Below are 6,133 nucleotides of genomic sequence, written 5' to 3'. Positions count from 1 at the left end.
CATCATTAACCCTTTCAGAATCATTACAGCAATTTCCATAGTCAGTGTTAAATTTAATTGCTGCCAGCTATGGGTTTCAATTGATAAATGTATCTCTGTGACTTCCTCGTAATTGTTAAGAAATTATTAATTTACTTCACAGTAAAGATAAATTTTGACAGGATGTTGGAAGTCTACTGGTCAGTGAAAATAATTTGGTGACCCACCTTTAGGACTAAACGTGATAACCCTGAGATCATTTTTAGCAAAGAGTTGGAAAAAGAATTAGAGATTTACCCCATTTTCCCTTAAGGAAATGTTTTTCTTATAATATACCAAGTTCAGTATGTTACAATAGTGAAGACTAAATAAAAATAACAGGTTCGGGGCAGAATAAGGAAAGCTATTGGGGCAAATTGAGAAAGAAATTCAAAATAATGTAAATAATGATGTCTGTTATGAGTGTTCAAGTATTTGCATACTCTCTGAGAGCATAATTTAAAATAATTAGTTAAAGGATATTAAGGAGAGTTGTTTTTTACCCAGAAGGCGGTAGTGGTCAGGAACTCACTACTCGAGAGAGAGAGAGAGAGAGAGAGAGAGAGAGAGAGAAAGTCTCATCACATTTAGAAAATACATTTGACCCCCAGGGCTACAGATCATGAGCTGGAAAGTAGGATTGGGCTGGATAACTCATTTTCTGGCTGGCCTGGACAAAATGGACTGTAAGATCTCCACCTGTACTATAAACTTTCTGTGTTTCAGTGTGCATAAGAACTATGCATCAGTGTAAGTGGAATAGTTTAAAAACTAAGTGTGACCTCTGAGTGAGATGGAGAAGATTCATGGAATTCCTACACCATGGAATCAGGCCATTCAGCACATAATGTTCACACTTACCTTCTGAAGAGCACCCTACCCAGAACCCCCCCACCCCTACCCAATCCCCGTAACCCTGCATTACCCATGGCTAACCCACCTAGCCTACATATCCCTGGACACAATGGGCAATTTAGCATGGCCAATCCACCTGACCTGTACATCTTTGGATGGTGGGATGAAACTGAAGCACCTGGAGGAAACCCACACAGACACGGAGAGAATGTGCAAACTCCACACAGTCAGCCGAGGGTGGAATTGAACGTGGGTCCCTAGTATTCTGAGGAAGTGGTGCTAACCACTGAGTCACCATGCTACCCTTTAATACCTGTCAATAATTAGCTATAAGCATTTCCTAAACATTTTGCTTCAGACATTATTATTGAGAAGGTTATCAAAGAAAAGTGAATCATGAACTGGTTAAGAGTTGAGATGAGTGATAAGTAAGCTAAAGGACTGCACTGAATTGTCTGTTTAGATTGTTGACTTAAGTCTACAAAGGGGAACGAACTCGTAGCCTTTTTGACTCGGAGGTGATAGTACAATCATTGCGTCAAGGCTAACAGCTAATATAGATTGCCGGTACTATACATTGCTTTAACAATTAAACTAATTTATGCATAGCTATCATTTTTATTTGTTTGTGCTATTATGCTCTATATCTGCTTTTTAAAATATTAATGACCTTGCTCTACATTTAAAAATCTGTTCTGGTTTTATTTCAGATTTAGAGGCTTTACATTTTCTTTTGATTAAGATTCAAATATTCCTGGATAGAGTATTCATATTAATTTTAAAATAACGTAGTTCCTGACCCAATCCTCATTTATGGAAAAGAAAATTGGGTATAAATTTAAGAAAGGTTTGGGAATCACCCTTATTATCCATCCTAGAAAGCAAGCAGACTTTGATGTTGTAGTGCTTACCATGTTATGAACTCAGTTTACAAAATGTTAATGTACCCGTCATCAACTTTGGTAGATAATAATAAGAATTTTAGTTCCTTTTGATCATGATTGTCTCCACAGGTTTCATTGACCCTTAACTCCTAATGACCCTCGTTTAGATTTTCCCCCTTCCCAGTGTGCATACAATTTGCTCTTAAGATCTATTACATAATCTGATCAAGCTCTGACAGTGTTTACACACACTGTGGCCTGAAACATCAAGCAGTTGGCAACTCAACTATTCGCTTACAGATGGCCAATATCTCTTGATTTCTGTGAGACATGTTCTTTTCAATTGTTTCAGAAAAGCAACAATTACAATTGGAACCACATCTATGGTGCTTTGTTTGAGAGACAAAGTTATTATTCATCGATATTATTCTGGAAGTTTAAACAGGCATTTTCTACGACTACATTTACAAAATACATTCATAGAATATGGGTGTTTGCAAGGCCAGCACTTATTGTCCATAATTGCTGGTATCTGTAAATGGGAATATAAACAGTATGTGATGAAGGAAATAGCACAAGTAAATGACATTCACAACCATACAAAATCCCAAGGAGCTTCATGTGAAGACCTTGAGAAAAAGGCAGTAAGATTCAACAAAATGCATTCAGATTCAGAACTGCATGTTCCATTAAAACATGGATTCCTTTATTCATTCCTCTGCTGGTACATATGTGTAAGGTAGCCTTAAGTGGACAAAAGGTACAATATAATTTTCAGTACGCTGCATCCTCTCACTTCTTAGAAAATGAGACATTTTGCATGTTTCAGTGCTTTGTTTTTTAAAAAATGTAAGCAATAAACTTAAAAATAATGAGGCATTCAACTTCAACATTAATATTAGCACACATTGTAACTTATTACCAACTCTACAATGCACTCTGTCATGTACAATCAGATGTAAGATTTATACACCAACTGAGAAAAGTTCACTTCTCAACAATCACTTAAGTACAGAGAATGTTTTCTCTTATGGATAAGTAGGCTGTCACTTGACATCTGGTTTTGCAACATTGAACTCACGTTTATGATCTGATTTGTCAATATCTGCATCAAATTCAATGCTTATAGCCTAAGCAGCACATATACTGAAATTGGAATGGGACAGGGAAGATTAGCAAGGCCCTTGTGCAAGGGTGACACACAAATTTGTGAAATGCTCCATATTTTTCAAGGCTGTCTTGAAGGCACACTGGTAGTGTTCCTACCCTTGCTGAAAAGGTTGATTAGAAAAATAGATTAAATACTGTTTGTTCTTAATATTTTGAAAATGATATTGTGATGATTTATGAACTGAGCTTAGCAGTGATCATTGATTTTTTTGCTCGAAATTTGCTCCATTGTATCAAACTACTCCAAGATCTCCTTCCTGAGTCCTAAGGACGAGGAGCTATGTAACCTAGTCATTGAGTCATAGAGATGTACAGCACGGAAGCAGACCCTTTGTCCAACTCGTCCATGCCGACCACATTCTTTTCAGTTAGAGAACCTTAGAACACACCCTGTCACCTTGTGTCTGTCCTCACTTTATAATGACTTCCTGCACCTGCTCAAGTCAAAACGCATCTCTCCTTTAGGAGACACATTCTGGCTTTAAATAAAGCAGGCCAGCTTGATCTGCTACTCCTTTATGATAGTGTTCCCCCTGCTGAGGTGTGTACCACTCAACAGCAGGCTTAACTCTGGCTATATGTTAGCCACTGCTCAAATCAGAAGTTATAGACTTAGGTGAATTGAAGATCATGATTCTCAAATCCCTTTTGGATGTGATCTGAACTTTTCCTGAAGCATGGACATTCCTAATGAAGGGTTAGTGGCCTCTCGACTCTCCTGCTCCTCGGATGCTGCCTGACCTGTTGTGCTTTTCCAGTACCACACTTCTCGATTCTGATTCTCAGTTCACAAGAGTTGGTGTAAGTGACTATTGTCAAACTGTCATAGATCTCCTTCCTGAAAAATGAGGCAGAACTTGATCTTGACCATGCTATGATGAGAAATGCAAAACAGTAATAGAAAGAAAACAAAATGTTTTTCAAACATTATGTAATGTTATGCAGAATGTTTATCAATACAGAATTACTAATTATACATTTCTAGTGTTCTAATGAGTGCACAGCCAATGTTTGCACTCTGCAATGGTTATCATTACATTAGATTAGATTAGATTACAGTGTGGAAACAGGCCCTTCGGCCCAACAAGTCCACACCGACCCGCCGAAGCGAACCCACCCATACCCCCACATTTACCCCTTACCTAACACTACGGGCAATTTAGCATGGCCAATTCACCTGGCCCTGCACATCTTTGGACTGTGGGAGGAAACCGGAGCACCCGGAGGAAACCCACGCAGACACGGGGAGAACGTGCAAACTCCACACAGTCAGTCGCCTGAGGCGGGAATTGAACCCGGGTCTCTGGCGCTGCGAGGCAACAGTGCTAACCACTGTGCCACCGTGCCGCCCACAAAATTCATTTCTTGCTTTAAAATTATCTTTGGTCATCAACATTAGCTTTCTCCAGAAGTATTTCACAGTGTCCTGGTTTTGTCCTAAAGTGATAATAATTATTAAACTGAATCACAGAAAAAACTTTAAGAAAGCTCAAAGCATTATTTTACTGATGTGCTGTTTATTACCATGGTTTCTACATCGTGACAACAGAATTGACATAGACATTTGGTATAGATACCAAATGGTATATACCACATGGTATAGATTGATAAATCACATGGTTCAATTTTAACTCTGGGCCAGCTTTCAGTGCATGAGTAACAATACGAGTTCAATTCACCTGATGTTCTCAAAATGAGATTGGCAGTACTTAAGCTCCGAGACATCACTTAAATCCTGCCAATATAGAGTCATAGAGATGTACAGCATGGAAACAGACCATTCGGTCCAATTCATCTATGCCGACCAGATATCTCAACCTAATCTAGTCCCATTTGCCAGCACTTGACCCTCTAAACTCTTCCTATTCATATACCCATCCAGATGCCTTTCAAATTGTACCAGCCTCCACCACTTCCTCTGGCAGCTCATTCCATACTTGCACCACCCTCTGTGTGAAAAAGCTGTCCCCTAGTTCCCTTTTAATTTTTTCCCCTCTCACTTTAAACCTATGCCCTCCAGTTCTGGACTCCCCAACCCCATGGAAAAGACCTTGTCTATTTATCCTACCAATGTCCTTCATGGTTTTATAAACATCTATAAGGTCACCCTTCAGCCTCTGACGTTCCAGGGAAAATAGCCTCACTCCATTCAGCCTCTTCCTATAGCTCAAATCCTCCAACCCTGCCAACATCCTTGTAAATCTTTTTTGAACCCTTTCAAGTTTCACAACATCTTTCTGATCGTGGCCTAACCAATGTCCTGTACAGCCACAACATGACCTCCCAACTCCTATACTCAATGTTCTGACCAATAAAGGAAGCATACCAAAAACCTTCTTCACTATCCTATCTACCTGTGACTCACTTGCAAAGAGCTATGAACCTGCACTCTAAGATCTTTTAGTTCAGCAACACTCCCCAGGGCCCTAGCATTAAGTGTGTAAGTCCGGTCCTGACTTGCCTTTCCAAAATGCAGCACCTCACATTTATCTAAATTAAACTCCATCTGCCACCCCTCAGCCCATTGGCCCATCTTATGATGTAGCAGCTATATTGCAGATTGAAGACTGTTCAATAAGACAGCTCAGTAGCAGGATCTGCTGATATGTTTATCTTGTGAGCAATAAATGTGAGGCATAATATTTCTTTGTGAAGCCCAGAGAATCACTTCTGTCTCTACTGCTTTCACAGGCAAAGCAGCAAAAGAGGGATTTCCCTGAACTCTTCTGGCCTGGATCCACATCACAGCAACTTTCCCACTCAGGCCATTGAGTTAAAATTGCAAACAAGCCGGATGATATCAACAAAGTACAATAAGCAGAAATAAGAAAGGACCCTTCAAACTTCATTCCCCAAATGTTACTCCACAAGAACAAATCCCTACAGCACCTCATTGGTACATTTTAAAAATAAAAGGTTGGTTAATTTTATTCATAAAATAACAAATATAGAATTTAATGTAACACACCGATTTCACACTAGATACAAAAATTTCAAGAAAGTGAGGTATTCTGTCACAGAACTTTGGAAAAATTGCAAGCAGGGTCAAGCTAAGAATTTAAAGTCTGGTTGGATGTATACCCAGAGTTTTCATCACATGATCTCACTGCTCCATTAACCCCACCTAACTAAATAGACTTTTCCATCTTCAATATTTGAGAATCAAGAAACAAAAAAACACATAAAACACATATCTTTTCTCCAGG

The 6,133-nt window shown here is 39.1% G+C and overlaps 1 non-coding gene across 1 annotated transcript; it reads left to right on the top strand.

Annotated features, from left to right (window-relative positions):
* Window positions 1–2,876: 2,876 nt before the first annotated feature.
* LOC122548712 lies at window positions 2,877–2,986 on the top strand. The gene has a single exon (XR_006311323.1). It is a non-coding gene; the product is annotated as a U6 spliceosomal RNA (small nuclear RNA).
* Window positions 2,987–6,133: the final 3,147 nt, after the last annotated feature.

Source organism: Chiloscyllium plagiosum, chromosome 3 (genome assembly GCF_004010195.1).
Source record: "Chiloscyllium plagiosum isolate BGI_BamShark_2017 chromosome 3, ASM401019v2, whole genome shotgun sequence".
NCBI lineage: Eukaryota > Metazoa > Chordata > Chondrichthyes > Orectolobiformes > Hemiscylliidae > Chiloscyllium > Chiloscyllium plagiosum.
The sequence above is the reverse complement of the archived record's forward strand: the minus strand, read 5'-3'. Positions and strand labels throughout refer to the sequence as shown.